We start from the raw sequence: 5,624 nt of genomic DNA, 5'->3' as shown, positions 1-5,624 counted from the left end.
AGACAGAAACAAAACCCTTCCCCAATTCAAATTTTGTGGAGATTCTCTTTTGGCAAGTTATATCTGATCAAATGAAAAGTATTTGTTAGTTTTATAGGTAAGTTTAGATTAAATGGCAATGCTGTTTGATGAACTATCATCTCTTCTAATTAAGAAGTGTCTCTTGTTCAAATCAAATCTTTATCAATCATAGCTTTTCTTCTCCTGTGGAAACAAAAGCAAAAACCCTTCCCCAACGTAATACATGTCCTGGTTTCTATTCTGAGGCCATTGCATCTTTAAAGTATATGAACTGATTTAATTCTGTAGTTTTTTTCCTACTATCCAATGTATCTCAGCAACTGCTGTTCTTTTCTCATTAGCATTTAGAAAATTCAAAGTTAATGAAGCATTATGAAATCTATATCTGGGGATATTTTTTCATCCCTTTCTATTTATTTAACATATCCTATAGAGTTTAATTTGATCTTTCTATAACTGCCTGACCTGTAGGATTGTTTGGTATACCTATAATATGCTTTATATTATAATAAGCAAAAAACAGTTTCATTTTCTTAGTGACATATGCTGGAGTATTGTCTGTCTTTATTTGTACAGATATACCCATGATGGCCATAACTTCTAGCAAATGTGTGACTACTGGTTACCTCTTCTGAACTCAAAGAAGTTGCCCACTGAAAACCTAAATAGGCATTATTGGTGAGGTGTACATACTTCAGTTTTCCAAATTCTACAAAATGGAACACAGCCATCTGTGAGATTTCATTCCTTTGAATATCCTTTGGGCTACTTCCTGCAGGCAGTGGTGTTTGGCTGTATAAAAAGCAGGTAGGACATTTCCTTATAATTTCCTTGGCTTGTTGCCATGTGATGGAAAAGTCTTCTTTTAAACCCTTGTTATTGATGTGATGTTTTCTATGAAATTCTGAGGCTTCCAACACATTTCCAATCAATAATTGATTGATTTCTGCATTACCTTATGCTACAGGACCTGGCAGACCCATATGGGATCAGATATGTGTTATGTACATGTGATGATTCCTATTCCTGATTGTATCTTGTAACTGAATAAACAATAAAGTCAATTCTGTATCATCTGGTATAAATTCAGCAGTTTCAATTTGCAAAACAACTCTTTCTGCATTGGGAGGTTCTTTAAAATCCCTTAGCACCATGAGAATAGCATATAATTCTGACTTTTAGACAGAATCATAAGGCTTAGATTTACTTTACTTAAATTTTCTGATTTGTAACCCATTTTATCTGATTTATTTGCATCAGTATAGAATGTAGGGGCTCCAGATATTGGTGTTTCCTGTATAATGAGAGGAAGGAATCAGTTCTCTATAAGTTGAATTCTCTTACTTTTGAGATATTTGTTAATTTTTCCAAAAATATTACTATAAGCTCTTTGCCAGGGTTTACTTTCTGCCAGTGATTTGTCAGTTTTATCATTAGTGAATGGTACTACAATTTCTGCTGGGTCTATTCCTGCTCATTGGTGAAGTCTCAATTTTCCTTTTAGAATTAACTAAGACTTTTTCCGCATACGTTTCAGATATTTTACTTGGTTTATGTGATAAAAACATCCATTCTAAGATAATATCTTCTCTCTACATTAAAATTCCTGTAGGGGAATGTTTGGAGGGCAATACGACCTGAATGCAGTTAAGATCTGGATTCACACATACACATGTGCCTTCCATAATTTCTCTTAAATAAAAGCCAATTCTCTCTCAACTTCAGCTGATAATTTCCTGGGACTATTTAACTCCTTTTCACCATCTAAGTTTTTGTTTAAATTAATCAGTTCATGAGGTTTTATCCCAATAGTGAGTTATAAGTGGGACATGTCTCCTAGCAATCTTTGGAGCAATCAATCTTTTCTAATTTGTACCTTTTGGGATCTAATTTTTTGTAAACCTATTTTATAACCTAAATAATTAATAGAATCTCCTCTTTGTACTTTTTTTAGAGCAATTTGTAATCCCCAACAAAAGGGACCAGCTACATTAGAGCACTCCAGTTTATTAAGAGCCACACCCCTGAGATTTTTCTCACCCACGAAACTCAAATTAGTCCCTTCCAAGGTCCCCCACCACCACCCATGACCTCAGCCCTACCTCTTAAGGCATCTACCAGTGGATGCTGCCACACTGGGGCTCAGGCCTTAGCACAAAAACTGTTGAGAAAGACACCCGAATTGTCCCCAAACCACAGGTGACAACCACCAGCTCTTGTTCTGGGATGTGACAGGATCTAGCATATTTATATAGTCAGAGTATTGAATTGTGAACCCCCCACTCCATGCCCACTTAAGTTGAAATAACATCCATTTGGTCCCAAACTCACAGTTTTCTTGGTTTAGCCTTTAGCGTGTAGATTGCAGATATATTCTGTCCCCACACTGAGCTAACAATTTTCACATTTTTTAAAAGATATTTTAATTTAATTGATTGATTGATTAAGTTATATGTGTGTGTTTGTGTACATGTGTGTCGGTGTCTATGGATACTAGAAAAGGGTGTCAAGTCCCCCGAAATTTAAGTTCCAGGTGGTTACCAGCCACCACACAGTGTGCTGGGAAATGAACTTGGGTCTTCTATAAGAGCAGCAGACACTCCCAACCCCTGCATTGTTTCTCTAGCTCCTAAACATCTTCACTGTATTAGTTAATTTTTTGCTGCTGTGATAAAACACCATGGCCAGGGTCATTTATGGAAGAGTTTATTTTGGCTTACATTTCCAGAGCAATTAAGAGTCCATTACACGGGGAGATATGGCATCAGGTGGCAGACACAAGACAGGGGTGGGAAGGTAGGGCATCACATCTCAAACACAAGCCCAGCACAGGCAGAGTGAACTAGACATGGGAAGGGACCCCAAACTCTCAAAGCCCACCCCCAGTGATACTCTCCCCAGCAAGGCCGCACTTCCTAAACCTCCCAAAGCAGCATCACCATAGAGACCAAGTGTCCTTATGCCTGAGCCTGTGGGGGACATTTCTCATTCAACCACCACAAAATTTTGATGTTGAAATACCACATGATGGTACACCATATCTGAACCATCTGCTATGCATTTTTCAGGACTCAGGCTTAGCCACCCTGGGCGTGTGGGAAGACACTGAACGAAAGAGCTAATCAGTAGTCATGCTCAGAACCAGCACTGTTCAAAACCTGCTTTCGCCTGGCGGCCGCTGCTCCCATAGATTCGGGGGTATGGGAGACTCCACTCCTCCAGGCTTCAGGGAAAGCACTTGTCTGTGTAGGCAGTGGAAATGGCAGTGACTTAGGCAGAATTTTAATTATGTATCATAAGGACCAACAGTCTTTATGGGTCTATGTCACATTGTTTAGTCATCAGGTGACTGTGTGGAACACGACGGAGATGTCATTATACTTGGACCTGGAGACATAAAAACCAAGAGGGTGGAGGTCCTGGTATCAGTGAGGAGAGAGACTCTGGTTTCCCAGCTTTTTCATTATTGCGTGCCAGCATCCTTTGGAATTTTCTACTTATTTATTTTTTACTGTTTAATTGTTATAGTTTAAATTTATTTGCTCCAACCTTTATTTCTTTAGTGCCCATACATGTGTACATGCTGGCTATTAGCACACGTGTTGAGGTGAGAGGAAGACTTTCACTATTCTCCTTCCACCAGGTGGGCCCCAGGGGTCAAACTCGGGTCATCAGCCTTGGTGGCAGGTGCCTTTACCTGCTGAGCCAGTTTGCTGACCCCTGGTTTATTTTTTTATTCTTTGACAGTGTCATGCATGTTTATAATTAATTTTATTCCTTCTCACTTTTATCACCCTATTACTCTTTCTGCCCCACCCCTGTCCTGCTGGAACCCCTTTTTTACAAGTCTCCCCTTTTGGTGCATGTATTACCACTGAGTTTAAGCAGGCATGCCTGAATGAGCATGGGCGGTGGTCATTTGCTGGAGCAAAATTTGTTGGCTATACCATTTAGTAAAGTGGCATCTTTCCCAGGGCCACCTTCAACTGTCACCTTATTTATTGTTTTGAGACGGGTCTCAAGTAGCCCAGACTGTCTTCCGACTCACTGTGTAACTGAGAATAACCTTGAAGTCCTAATACTCCTGTCTCCAGGTCCTGAGTGCTGGGATCACAGGTGTGTGCCACCACCGAGCTGCGTCCCCAGCCCCTTCTAAATGATTTATAGTGTGTTCCACGAGGTATAGCTTAAATACAACTCTACATCATTGCATAGAATTGCTACAGGAGTCCCACATGCTAGTGTTGTGTGTGTGTGTGTGTGTGTGTGTATCTGTGGCTGTCTCTGTGACTGTGCAGGTATGTGGGGGTTATCTATGCATGTGCATACATGGGGAGGTTGGCTGCCTCATTTTGAGACAGGGTTCTGTGATAAACATGGAGCTCACTGAATGGCAACTGGCTGGTGAGTAATCTTTGAAACCCACCTGCTTCTGCTTCCCCTTCTCAGTGCTGGGTTACAGATCACAGGGCCCCACTTTTCCTATAGGCTCTGGGGATCCTAACGCAGGTGCCCACACTTGCAGGGCAAGCACTTTACCAACTGAGCCATTCATTGCCACAGCTCAATGAGTGTTATTATTACTGTTTTTTTTTTTTACTTTTTTTTTTTTTTGACAGAATCTTACTGTATAGCCCAAGTCTTGAACTCCCAGTCCTCTGGCCTCAGCCTTCCGAGTGCTGGGAATATCGGTGCCAGCCACTGTACTTGTTTTAAAAATTATTTTTATAGACATACTGTGTACTCTAAAGTGAGTCTCTTCTGTCTCTGTTCTTGGTTCTCCCTTCCCTGCCATGCTCTCAGGGTCCTGGAGCAGAAGGGCACGAAAGGGCTAAGACAGACAGGGCAGTAGGAGCATCAGCTGTCACTGACATTCTGCCCTGGGCACAATAGCCTAAGGACACTCTGGACACAGTCAGAGAAAAGTAAAGAAGAATTCAACGTGAAGTTGAAATACTTGCTTTTGCAAACTTCGACTTGCAAAGGAAGGCACTGGAGTAGTGCACGGTTGTAAAGAAGCAGGCTCCTTCCTCCGAGCCTCGCCTTACTCCCTGGACGGCTGCAATCCTCCTGGACTGTGATACTCAAGCCGTGTCCCTGGAGTGGCTGCCATGGGTAGAGATGCTTTTAGCCCCCTCTGTAAACAAAAGTAGTGGTTAAGGTTTGTTGTTTTCTTTCTTGAAATCTCACCCTCTGTTTTTGCATATTTGACTTCGATGTAAGATTTAAATACTTTAAAATAAAAATCCTACAGCTAAGGGGAATGCGGGGTGTATGCTTATAATCTAGGCATTTGGGAGGCAGAGACTGCAAGAAGATCATGAGTTCAAGGCCAGCCTGGACTATGTGATAAATCTTATTTCAAACCAACTAACCAACAACCAGCACCCTTCAGTAAGGAAAACACTGCATTGAATAAACTGCGGGGGCCGTCATCCATCCTCGCTCTTCGTGGTTACACTCGTGAGCACCCACAGGCTGTTTGTGCTATGTGGGTGCTCTTCTCCGGAGCTTTAAGCGGGCCTCTGGGTTTTTTGTTTGTTTGTTTTTTCCGAGCAGGATTTGGTCCTGGGTCTATAACCTGCTTAACATCTAAGTGTGAA

Source organism: Chionomys nivalis, chromosome 8 (assembly GCF_950005125.1).
Source record: "Chionomys nivalis chromosome 8, mChiNiv1.1, whole genome shotgun sequence".
Taxonomy (NCBI): domain Eukaryota; kingdom Metazoa; phylum Chordata; class Mammalia; order Rodentia; family Cricetidae; genus Chionomys; species Chionomys nivalis.
Note: the sequence above shows the minus strand (reverse complement) of the source record.